Raw genomic sequence first — 13,638 nt, 5'->3', positions numbered from 1 at the left:
GCTGCAGAAAAAATAAGTACGCTGAAACGTCGGCCAAACCAATAATTTTCATAAACGTGGCTTCAAGAAGTACAGTTTTTTGTTAAGACATCCTGACGTACAAGAAGCAATCGCGCGGTTGACTGCACCTCTCGGAAGAGGACGACACCTCCCACTTTCTGTTCTCCAACTGCTGTCCCGGGTAGCAGGCACTCATCTCGTCGAGAAACTGCCCCCTTCACACGCTCACGTAAGTATTTGAAAGTTATTTGCTCAACGGCAACAGTAAAAACGGGCGAACTGCTTTGGAGACAGCTATCACACGCGTAAACGGCAGTTTCCTTACCGTCAACCAAAACACTATAAAAGTCGATCTTCAAATATAAAGACAGAAGTGTCACTAACACCTGTTTTTTTTCATGTTACTCGTTTCAAATAATATGACACATCTCGTGGTATGCGTACCCTTCTACCATTGTTGTTCTGTCAACAGTGTTTTTAGATATCTACAAGTCGTGTCCATCTTGTTAAAATTCACCAAACGGTTAGTACTATAAGGTTTTCCCTTTGTCTTTGTGAACTTTGGTCTGCGCCATCCGCCACAGATGGCAGCACCGTGCTTACACATTTCCGTTCAATGCGACTTCCGTTTCATTCACCAGATCACTCCTACCAAATGCCGTATACCGAAAGATAAGATGTTGCACATCAAAAATTTGCGTGTCTTGCGACATATTTAGAACCAAATTCAGACATTACAAATTTAAACCCTTGCCTCGCTTGGGTCTCAAACCCAGAACCCTTCGCACCAATTAGCCGAAGCACTTCCAACTTTACTACAGGGAAGCCTCTGCTAGTATTCGACCGCGAGAAGAATGGTCAGATTAGCTGGGAGTACCGGAAGGGCTGTGCGACTTGTCGACATAGTTGCATGTCGATGTGTCGACGCAATTTTTTGGATTTTGGTTCTACATACCGAGACAAGACATGGCGAGGCTGAGTTCAAAATTTCCCTACACGGAACCTCGAGGGTTGAGCGGGCAGCTAGAGCACTCGCAGGTTCCAATACAAATTCTTTTCTCATTAAATTGGAAACATGTCGGACGTTGCCGTAAGCAGGTAGATTTATATTTTTTTTTCCTTCATAGGAACTCCCACCTTTCTTTCCGTCAATGCTTCATTGGGTAATTCTGCAGAGAAGTAGCCTCTAGGAAATAATGCAAATAGTAACTAAGTTACCAAGTTTGGTTAGGTTGTATCGGTTACATTAATAATAAGTAAATTCACTGTAAAAATGTTAATATGATAGAATTTTTGTTTTTAATATTGTAATACGTAATATTATAGTAGCTAACCTAACCAACATTTATGTTTAGTTATTATTCGTCCTTTTTTAAGTCCAGGTAAACATCTTACCTTTGTATACGCCATAATAGGAGTAATTTCCTGAATGGAAAATAAATGTGTAACCATGATGCTGCCATCTGTGGCGTATGGCGAGAACCTAAGTTCACAAAGACAAAGGGAAACGTTATAGTATCAACTGTTGATTGAAATTAAACAATTTTAACAAGAAGGACAGTATTTTAATGAAATTCCTTGTCGTAAATCAGGTCCAAAGCCGGGGTTCAGTATTTTTTTTTTTTCAAGGGTTTTGATTCTCTTTTATCGGAGCCGTTTTATTATATAGTTCAACCTTTCGCTCTGCAAATCGAATTATTCGATGGTCGACGTAGCTGCTTCGGCGGCCAATTCCAGCGGTGGGTGCGGAAACCACGTGTGTTTCGCGTCCAGAAATGCGGCTGCAAAACACAATTAGCGTGTATTTATCATTGTTTTAATAATTATTCCAGGTTTGAATTTCGTATCCGAGTTTCGTATCACGAGTGTGTGTAATTGCGTCACGGGAACACCTCGTCACCGCGGGTTGGATGTTTGCGCATCACTCCGGAATCGACCATCGTTCTCGTCGTCCCTCGATTGATTTTTACACAAAATGCATGTGACAGCAAGTCTCGACTGATGTCAGTGTAATTTTACACCTACATATTTTTTTTTCTCTTGTGCTCAAGTAAAAACACTATAACAATTTATAGTATTGTTTGGTAAAATATGTCAAAGCTGTTCGTGAATTTTTTTGGTGGCTCTCGACGCCGAAGACACGCGGAGTCGTGATCAGTGGCGTGGCCAGGATTTGTGTATGGGGGGTGTTAAGAAGAATTTCCCCCCCCCCCCCGTATTAAAGCGGGGGGTCCGGGGGTCCTCCCCCGGGAAAATTTGGATTTTAAGGTGTAAAATAGTGCTATTTTAGCAGTTTTCGGTACTTAAATTAAAATATTGTAATGGTAAATTTTTTTATTAATTTTAATATGAAATTTGTTTGAGTGATGAATAAAAAATTAATTAAAGATTTGGTGCTAAGGCGGGGGGGGGGGGGTTGAACCCCTAACCCCCCCCCCCCTCCCCTGGCTACGCCCCTGGTCGTGATCCATTCACCGACGTGGTCGAGAGCGGCGGGGTTCCGGACGTCGCGCCCGGGAGCGACCTTGTCTCCAGTTGTGGGGGGGGGGGGAGTGGGGGGGAGCACACCGCTCCCGGAGGCCTGCTTTCCCCCCGCGGCTATAAAGCGGGCGGCCGGGACGCCGCGGGACCACAAGTCTTCGAGGAGGGCGTCGCACGGAGTCCCCCGCGCCCGCGCCAGAGGTAGGTCCCACTCCGGACAGCGACTCTGCCGCCAATTTGCTTTGTTTTTTTATCTTTGGGGAAAAAGTCTTCTTGTGAACATCGATTATTGAATTAGCAAAATTTGATAAAAAAAAATGAATTACGAATGCTACGACACACTAGAAGGTGAAAATTGTGATAAAAAAAAGGTTATCATATGCTACTAAAAGCAGCAGGAATCGCCGGCTTGGCTACATCCTTCTTAGATTGCATGGCTAATCTCTCACCCAAAACGTGCTGTCGAATTGACTGGCCCGGCATGCGTCACGACTTGCCCAGGGGAAACTGGCACACCTCGAGTCACCCGGGGCTAGTACTGTAGCGAGGCACAGTGAAGTGGTGAGCTGGCCGGGACGGAGCTGCCTCGCGACAGATCCCGCGACACGCGGAACGTTCACGAACCGTGGCTCGGAATGTTCGGCGTGCCGTGGACTCGATATCGAGACGGGTTGCGACTACAACGACTCGAGGCCACAGCCAATCCTGGTGTCATCGTGAACATGCGATTTTTTTTAACCACGTGACAAAACAAAAATAAGTGAATTGTTACTTGTCAGTACCTACGGCAGCCATATTATATTTGGCAGAAATATGTTTAATTCAAATTAAAAAAGTTATTAAAAAAATCTATTCAAAGATTTCGCACATCAGTTTAGTTAGCAGAACAGAAATTACAATAAAGTTTTCTAAAAAAAAAAAATTCTGAGGATAATTAAAGAAATTGAAATTTAAAAATTTTCAAACCAGGAAAACTGTCGTGCTCGCGAATTTTTTCCGTGCTGTAGTCTCTGATGTGCCAGACGTGATCGCCGGGGCAAGTTCTTTTGTTCGCGTCGCTCCATCGCGTGGTGGCCAGTCGCACTATTGTAGTTTCCGGGGCCAGCGCTGGCTAAACGATGTACAGAACGACATGTGCGTTGTTTACACATGGCACTTAAAAAAAAGACACGCGTTTTTGATGAAATTTAAATTTATATGTAAAGCAGTAATTTGAAACAGAATTATATTTAAATGCACTATTTATGAAATAAAATTATTGCATCGAAACTCGCACAAACAAACAATTTTTTTTTTTTAAATTCAAGAGCAAACGCAGAGTTTCATTGAAAAAAGAAGGGCGGGGGAGGGGTTTGAACCATTTCCCGCCGCTATTTGATTTCAAATTTATTCCATTTGTCGGCACGGGTCAGCTGCTTCCGCCACGACAGACTTTTTTTTTTAACGGCTACGTCGGCAAACAAGGCTCGCGTTACTTTGGTCGCTGCCTGGCTCGAAGCGCATCGGCCGTTCGCCCTCGCCGCTTGCTGGAACTGGATTGCGGTGACCGCTACCTCGCAAACCTGTTGCTGAGCTGAACTGTTACACTTGCTCAGCGTCGCTCGTCTCAGGTCCGCTGAGGTCGTTGTCGTGGGTAGCGGCTTCGATGCCAGAACCAGTCGTGACTTCCAGTCTCCGCCTCACTCGCCATCTTCCCATTTGTTTCTATCCGAAAATAATTTTTAAATTTTTAACTCGATACCAAAACTTACATTTCTTTTTGTTTTTTTTTACAAATATTTTTTACAGATATTCACTTAGTGCAATATCATGGTTGAAAATATTCCCGCAAGTAATGATAATACAAAGACTTGAGCGAGTTTTTACTCTCATGATATTGCACCAAGTGAATTTCTGTAGAAAATATTTATTGCAAAACAACGAATGCATGGGCTAATATGGAGTGGATAATATAGAAATAGACCTTAAATAAAAATAATGACGGGAAAACGAAAAAAAAAATGGCGTGTGAGAACTATGTTTATAAAATTTTTAATATAAATTTATTATGGATTTATTTTATTGTTTTGATGAAACCTTCAACATTTTGTTAAAAAAAATACCAGTTTATATATCAACCAAAGAATGAACTAAGTAAATGTAATATTGCGGTAAACCTTTTTGAATTGAGTGTATGTATAAAGCCTTTGCCCTAAAACATTTTATTTTAAGAGTATCTTAATTAAATCAATAAAAATTTGGTTAACCCAAAAACCTTGGAAAATTATGATTTCTAGTAGTTTGGAAACACAAAACATATAAATTGGTTTATGAATGGCATAAAAAAATAAAGATTTTTACGACAAAGCCTAAATTATTTTTAATTCAAAACTGTATGCCAAACGATATCATGCTCTGTATTTTTGCTATGATTGAAATATAGAATGGATTTTAATTTTTGTTAAATCAAGGAATATATGCTGGTTTATTTGAACAGTATTATAAATAATTGCATTATGGATTTAATAAACAAAGGAAAAACAAAGAAGCAAAATAATTGAGGAAATAGTGTAAAACCGTATGACGCAAATTTCCTTACCTTACGTAACCCTGCTTTACGTGTTTTTTTCCCTGTTGAACAGAACAGTGAAGGTAATTTAGGGACCCCGAGAAGATAGCGCGCTCAAAATATTTTTGGACATAAATTTAGTTTTTATGAATTTTACCTCTGATATTGCACTGTGCCTTGTAGCATAGCTATAGTATGTTCCAGCTAATATGAACATAATTTAATCAAATTATGACCGTCATTCTTGCCAATAAATCCACGAAATTTAACTTAGGCATAGACTATTACAACTGGCAACATGTTGGGGGAAATAATTTTAGAATTTAACGCCTCATTGACCTAAAGAAAACACCTAGCAAGGACTCGGAAGTGTTGAGATTTACTGTAATGTACTGTGGCTATACTACGCTGAATATGGAGACTTGAATATTAGTAGAGACCGGAAAAATTCGCGGTTTCAATGACCTCTAGGATAGACTCCATGATACTCTATGTACTGGGACAAATTGCACCTGCTCATTGGATACTGACTCGTGACACGCGTCAACTGGGATGCTTGTGATTTGATTAGTTTTTTGTTGAAGGTTTTTCATTGGCTTAGAGTCCTTCAGATAAACGGTGGTCCAATCGCTGACTCAGCATAAAGGTGTACGAGTTTGGAGTCTAGCTTATCGCGAAATGAACCCGCGAATTTTTCCGGTCTCTAAATATTAGTCAGATCGGCAATTCGTGTGACTGACACTCAAAAGTTTAGTTCTTTTGGTAAGATCATTTGTTCACAAGTGTGGCATTAGATTGTCAAAGCGTTATGTCCGGACTATGTTACCACCCTTTTATTCCTCCCGGGTTGGGCATACAGGCTGAAAATAAGCAAATACTAGAAACCGGAAAAATTCGCGGATTCATTTCATGATAGGCTGAAATTCAAACATGTGTATAATTCTGCTGGTTCTGCTATTGGATCGCGGTTTAACTGGAGCTCTCTGGGCCAATGAGAGACTATCGACCAAAGAAGCGTGGAATCACAAGCTACCCAGTGGAGACGCCTCACAATTTAGTAACCAATGAACACGCGTGTTTACTTGAGATGTGCAGAGGATAATGGAGGCTATCCTAGAGGTCATTGAATCCGCGAATTTTTCCGGTCCCTAGCAATTACTTGTTGTTGCACTAGCAAGAATGAACAAAAATTGTTTAGTGTTTGCTGTAGGAAACCAATTTACCTTAAAGTAGGCAAGTAATTACAATAATTATTAACTCAATATTTAAATGTTTTCACTAAATAATATTAAATCAGTTAAAAACTATACCTAAGTGCAATAATTTACTGTTTGAGTAAAGCAGTTAAAGATTAATTTATAATTGAAGCTGTTTAAATAACACAACTAAATAATTAAAGAGTTAAAATATATTATTTATCAAGTAAATTTAGTAAAATAATTAATTAATAAAAATAATTATCCTATTATTCAAAATAACAATTTTGAACAAAATTTTCTGGCATCAAAGTGGTGTACCGCATTGCAAAGTACATGAATGGGGTGTAAATCTTTCCGTTATAGTGCACGGTTATGTCATGGCATTTTTCATGTTAACAGGCATTGATATACTTAAAAATCATTAATTATGTAAGCTATAAATTTTATTCGAAGTGCTATCAATAAAATTTCCCAGTAAAATGAAAATCTGCGAATGAAATAATGCAATTTTAAGTTCGTCGAAATAACCAAAATGTTCGCACAATATTAAGAAATTAGCTAGAAGACGTGTTACAGTAGAAAACAAAGGATTAATTACAAGCAAAAATTTTCCCTACGACACATATGTAGCAATGCCAACCAGTAAAAACGGAGGATTACTCAGAACCAGGGGTGCCAATTTGATGGAATCGCAAGGAAGGAAGAGTTGGGAGAGGGGGGGGGGTTAGCGGAAATTCGCAGGGTGACTCACGCGGATTGAGAGATTCGCGCGTGAGTTTAACGGACACGTTATGTCTGGACACGGTGCTCGTATGTTGTACGCTGCCCGTATTTTGTCTTATATGTAGAGACCGGAAAAATTCGCGGGTTCAATGACCTGTAGGATGAGCTCCATAGTTCTACGTTCACTCGGTCAAATGTCACCCACTCATTGGCTGCTGTCTTGTGAGACGTCCCAACGTAGCAGCCTGTGATTCGATAAAGCTTTGGCTGGGTGTTTCTCATTGGCCCAGAGTCATCCAGGTGAGTTGTGAGCCAATAGCAGAGGCAGTACAGAGGTATAACTATTTGTATTTTAGCCTATCGCGAAATGAATTCGCGAATTTTCCGGTCTCTACTTATATGTATGCAATAACGACATTTTGAAATATATAAAAAAATTTCTCACTAAATAAAGTTTTGACATTATCACGCTTATCAAGCCCTTCTCATAGTCAAAATTATGCGAGCGCAAGCTGTCCGAATTGCCCCCACATGAGGAGTTTCTTAATTCCATGGAAAATTGGGGCGCACCCATCTGGTAATCCCAGGAATCCAGCCCATGCACAGAACACTTAAAATATATCACACCTCATGGGACTTGCTTGAGCAAGAGCCGCGTTACGGAAAGTAACACAATGGTATACAGACATGAATGTAGAATGATGAGTAGACACACTGCAGTAAAGTATGCCTGCGCCAGCGAGTGTTCCCTTGTGATTGGCGGCCGTCTGCAAAGGAAGCTATTTTGCTGGACCATTCAAGACGTGTTTGCATATGCAATGAATGGAATGGCTGTGATCGGTGCAGCGACAGCGGACGTGAAACTGAAAGGAAATAAAACCAACCACTAGGGGCATGCACATTTCGCGAAAAGATTCCGAGAATAGTTGAACCAGTTAAAACAACGCGGAATCGCGTGTGTTTCGTGATTATATGAGTTTCTTTCAGTTACACGTCGATCGTGATAATATGAATCACAGTAATTCAGTGTGGAAGCAAACGCGACCTAATTGTCCCAGTTAAATAAGGCAACGACTGCTTTCGCAGATGGCCGCCAATCACAAGGAAGAAACCGCTGATGTCAGTGTACCTTGTTGCAGTCTAATATGCGTTTTTTTTGGCGAATCATGCCTGCCCCTCGATACGGAAAATATATGGCTAGAGACCCGTGAATTTCGCGGATTCATTTCGCGTTATGCTAAAATTCAAATAATTATACCTTAGTGCTGCTTCTGTCATTGGTTCTCTGTTAATCTGGAGGACTGAGGGCCAATTAGAGACCCTCACTCATAGAAATGTCGAATCACAGGCCACCCAGTTGAGACGACTCACAAGTCAACAGCCAATGAACAGTTGGCATTTGCCAGAGTGTGTAGATGATATTGGAGTCTATCCTGGAGGTCATTGAATCCGCGAAATTCACGGGTCTCTATATATGGCCCTAGCAAGTGTTTAAATTGGTCTGACCCGGCTGTGATACGTGTACCGACAATGGGAATGTACCTGATATAATCTGAACAAATCAGGAAACACACTCGATGGTACAGTGTTTTAACACACAGCTGGTCTCGAAATCTTTTCGCGGAAAATACAATGTTCCCGACCATGAGCGGTCAAGTATGGGTCGAACGGAAAATGGAAGTGAACGCACGCCTTTATCGGCACACCTCTCACCGAGTGAAGTACGCCTGAGCTAGAGGCCACAGAACAGACGACCTCACAGAAGCGGAATTGTCGCGACGCAACTCTTGACGAAGGTGTGCGCGGCATTGCGAGAGCTGCCTTGCGCCTTTCCGATTGGTCACTTCGCGCCGATGAGCTGGGTCGGTCTCCATGCGAGTTCATCTCCGGGCGCTGATTGGCTGAACGTTTCCCGCCACGCAGCTGGCTGGTGCTCGGCCATCTTGGTAAAGTAATGCCTGAGATCCACTGACCCGCGATCAGTCACGAACACATCCGAAGTGCGTTTCTCGTTCATTCACAATTTAACGACTGTTCATACATTTTCTTGATTTAAGAGTACTTTTTAAATGCCACTGACCTAACACAACTTACCTTTTATTTTAGTTACGATCTCATAGACGAGCGTAAACATCATCTCGAAAAAATAATCAACCCAAATTTCGCGAGTAATTCAATACTCAAACACGATTTTACGTATCGTTTATGTAATTGGCCAAACCCAACAGAACTTTCATTGAAATTACTTTTTACCTAGACCTGCTCAAATAAGCGTTCTTTGAATGTTTCTTACAGTGGGGATGGTTGTTTTAAGATGTTTATTGAACATACTCTATGGCTGGTTACACTGTATTCATAACAAATATCAATAACTGACAAAAAAAGATAAAATTGCAAGCACAACGATAACAAGCCAAATAAGCCGATGTCAACAAATGTTTTCTGTCAGTTGTTGAGGTTTCTTATGACTAAGAGACCTGCAAAATTCGCGGATTCATTTCGTGATATGCTACAATTCAAATAATTATATCTTAACGCTGCATCTGCAATTGGTTCACTGTTAAACTGGAGTAATGAGGGCCAATTAGAGATCCTCGATCAAAGAAGTGTCGAATCACAGACACTCGGTCGAGACGACTCACAAGTCAGCAGCCAATGAACAGGTGGCATTTGCCCGAGTGTGTACAGTGTAGTATAGTCTATCCTGGTGGTCATTGAATCCGCGAATTTTGCAGGTCTCTACTTATGACAAACAGGTTAACCAACAATGGCGTATGTAAAAATAATAATTAATTATTCACAAATATACCAACAAAATAAAAAAAATGAAATTATGATTTACGAGAAATTTATTTACGTAACAGAACTAACCAATACATTTTACAATTACAAAATATATATAAAAAAAAATCGAAGATGCACGAACGCGAATAATTCGGGCGTATAACCCGGAGTCAATGAACCTTAGGTTTCTCTAGAGCTGTAGCAAACCGTATGTATTCGTTACTGAGTAACGGGTGCGGCATCTAGTAACGATTAACGAAACGTTACACACGAATGCATTTCGTTACTCGCATCTTTCGTAGGTTTTACGCATGCGCGCGCTTATTCGTTACAAAGAACGATGTTTGTTTATTAATAAAAGTATAATTTGGAAATTCGTCGTCCAAGTTTTTTACTGTTTATTAAAGGTATTGTGTGTGTAGACAAAGTTTTAGATTCGAACAGAAACAACGTAAGAAAGTATTTTTTACAAATTATAAATATGTATGTTTTTGTTTTTTATTATCGCGTATTTTCACGTTTTATGTTCTTATCTTAAAATATATATTATAATAAAGCCGCTCTAATGAGATTTAATTGTTTCTTGGTTAACAAAAGCTGTTATCAAATATTTTTAATTGTTTATATTCGATTTATTTTTATTTACGCAACGTCATACTGTACGCGTACGAAATACGACTCGATTCGTTGCTGTTACATAACATATGCATGTGCCATGTCATGCGGTATCAGAAGTAACGAGTAACGATACGAAAGTAACGAGTACTAATTGTTATAGTAACGAATACATACGGGTACACATTTTTTTCGTTACTTTTACACCTCTAGGTTTCTCGTGTGTGGCTGTAGCTCGCGAATGTTTCTGAATGTCCAGGAATCTGAGGCATGGCAGTTGAGGGGTAGGGATAAGTAAATGAAGACCGGGTGTCAAAAAGAACCCCAATTGAGGTTCGATATTTCTAATCAGCTTGGTGTTACCCTGATAGGATGAAAATTACCAAGCCTGTTGTTTATATAATTCATAGAAAACCTTAAAAGTAATGCGATACGCGTTTCCATAAACTAACCGCGGATACATTATTTTTTTTTTTAAACTCTCGGGTGGCAAAAATTGTAAATAAAATAATAGGAAGAGGGCCCGGGGAAAAAAAAAAACTTAGCGAGTCTTTCAGAACTCGTCTGAGACGTACGACAAACATATAACCTCGGTAACGAGCAAATTAACAATGTTTTCTCATGTTGTAAACAAACTTAAGTACGAAAATCATGCACGAAATCCAACGTGGAATTCTTTGAAATAATTTGGAGCGTGATAAAACGTACGCAAAATTAGTGTTTTCAACTGCATTTCTGGACGCGAATCACGCGTAGTTTCCGCACCAGGCACGTTTACTATTGAACCATTTGACTAGCAGACCGAAATTTTAAACGATGTAATGAAAACGGCCCCGATTAAAGAGAAGTACTGCCCGTCTTGTTAAAATTCATTAAACGGTTAATGCTCTATATATATATATATATATATACTAGCTGTACCCTGCCACGCTTCGCTGTGGCACATTGTGATTGAATAGTTGAGAAATGAGAAACAAAACAAAGAATACATTTCATATAAGTTGAGAGTGGGTGTGCAGGGGTGCGTGGGAGTTGGTGGGTGGATGCGTGGAAGTTTGTATGTAGATTATTAGCTGAATGTAAAAGAACATAATCCGTTTAGTAAACTCCGTTGAAATCCATGAAAACAAAAGAATCAAGAGAAAACGCTTGTCTTTTGTTTTTATTAGCGGGATAAATGTTCATAAAAGTAAAACAGCAATTAAAAAATGAAGGAACGTTAGAATTCAAAAAATAAATAGCCATAAACCATCTAGGAAAAATTTCGCATCGAATGGTGGTAGTTTCATGTCGATACGATCAGTGGTTTAGACGTGATTGAGCCTCAAACGAAGACCATTTTCATTATATATATATAGATAGAAGATTACCCTTTGTCTTTGCGAACTTTGGTTCGCGCCGTCCGCTACAGATGGCAGCACCGTGGTCGTTACACGGATCTCCCCCGCCAAATGCCGGGCGCCGAGAGTTACGGACGCTGGTCCTAGGCCCGTCGCATGGCCGACCCCTATTGCCACGCGCTGGCCGGCGCATCTGCCGTGTTAAGGGCTCCGCCCACCCGGGCACACATAAGGTGTGCAGAGCTTCAGGAAAAACAACGCGATTTCCAAAACTTCTACACATATCCTGGCGGGGTCCGCTTACGAAATGCATTTAAGAGTTCGCTGAGGGCCGAAAAAATACTTTTGATTTTGGATTAAGCTTTTAAACTGCAAATTTTTAGAAGAGTTAAAATGGCTAAAACGCATTATTTCAGAGTAATTTTTTAGGCGTAAAACGACCGGTACAGATTCTTGAAAGCACTGAAGGGACTTTCATCACACCTTTATATTCATTTCTCCGCAATGTAATGTTACGGTCACCGCTCAAATTTCACAGTTGTCCTATGGACGACGAGAAGACTGCGCGCCAGTTCAGAGCCTTGCGCTTGGAGGCTATAATCCGCGCTAGAAGCACCAGCGAGATTATTATTTTTTTCCCTAACCTAAATTAAAACTAAGCGTGTTGGGGAGGGTTCCGGGTTAGGGAGGGAGACTAAGTGCGTCTCAGGCCGAAGCCCATACGCTCTAATCATGCAGGGTATTAGCTATGCAGGAAGGGTAGCATGCATCGCGTGCTAGGAGGGGGATTGCCAGCCATGGCAGCGTTTGGCGCCATGACCAACTCCCCTCACTGAGTATACTAGACTGAAACTAGATAAGTTGAGCCCAGGTAAAACCTGCATAGACACAGGGGAAAACCCCTGGGCTCTGTCTGACATGCGGGATGCAAAATTTCATGCATTAATATCAAGCAGGAGGCTTACGGGAAAACAGAAGTATGGATCTTGAAGAAGAGTTGGACAGAGTAGAAAAGAGTGACCAGCGAGCGTCGCGCTTATCGTGCCGCCTCACTAACACAGATACACCCCTGGCGAGGCGGGCCGCAAGCCCTCGCCTCCGCAGCGGGTGTCGACGAGGCCTGTCCGCGGAGGCGGCCCGGAGGAGCGACTGGTGCGACTGAGGCGGAAGGTACGTGCGGTCACGTGCTTATCCCACGAGGCACTGGGAACCTGTGATGGGTTCGATGACCCTCAGGCCTCTGCCCACTCGTGGAACATGCCACCTCATTGTTAGCTGCTGACGTGTGTGAGAGATGTTTCCACTGGGAAGTCGGTGTGATTTCGATGCTTCTTATTTTTTTTTTTTGGTTGATGGTGTGTCATCGGTAGGGACCGGAAAAAAATTCGCGGATTCTCTGACCTCTAGGATAGACTCCATTATCCTCTGCATTTCTCAAGTAAACACGCGTGTTCATTGGGTACTAAATTGTGAGGCGTCTCCACTGGGTAGCTTGTGATTCGACGCTTCTTTGGTCGATAGTGTCTCATTGGTCCAGTGAGCTCCAGTTAAACTGCGAGCCAATAGCATAACACGCACAATTGTACATATGTTTGAATTTCAGCTTATCACGAAATGAATCCGCGAATTTTTCCGGTCTATACTCATCGGCACGGAGTCCTCCCGAGCCAATCGCATGAGCGCAAAAGTAAGATTATTTGAATTTTATCCCGTCGCGTAATGAACCCGCGATTTTTCCCGGTCCACGGTTATCTCATCATAGCTGGTGAACAGTCTTAAGTAGGCCGTATCCCAAATTGTTTTTTTTTGCTTCTAGTATTTCATGATTTTACACATTTTCTTAAATTAATTTTTAATGTAACAATTTTTAATCATTTATAAAAAGTTTATTTCTACTGAACAAGTAAATTAATCAACGGTTTTTATGAACTGAAGGGAAATTTTTATG

At 41.0% G+C, this 13,638-nt stretch overlaps 1 protein-coding gene across 1 annotated transcript in view; it reads left to right on the top strand.

Moving 5' to 3' along the window:
- Window positions 1-2,606: 2,606 nt before the first annotated feature.
- LOC134533143 (peroxidase-like) overlaps window positions 2,607-13,638 on the top strand; it is a 108,917-nt gene continuing 97,885 nt past the window's right edge. The window contains exon 1 of the mRNA XM_063370452.1: window positions 2,607-2,682. The gene's annotated coding sequence lies outside the window, so the exon portion shown is untranslated. The remainder of the gene's footprint in view (window positions 2,683-13,638) is intronic.

The sequence above is a fragment of the Bacillus rossius genome, chromosome 6, assembly GCF_032445375.1.
Source record: "Bacillus rossius redtenbacheri isolate Brsri chromosome 6, Brsri_v3, whole genome shotgun sequence".
Taxonomy (NCBI): Eukaryota; Metazoa; Arthropoda; class Insecta; order Phasmatodea; family Bacillidae; genus Bacillus; species Bacillus rossius.
The sequence above is the reverse complement of the archived record's forward strand: the minus strand, read 5'-3'. Positions and strand labels throughout refer to the sequence as shown.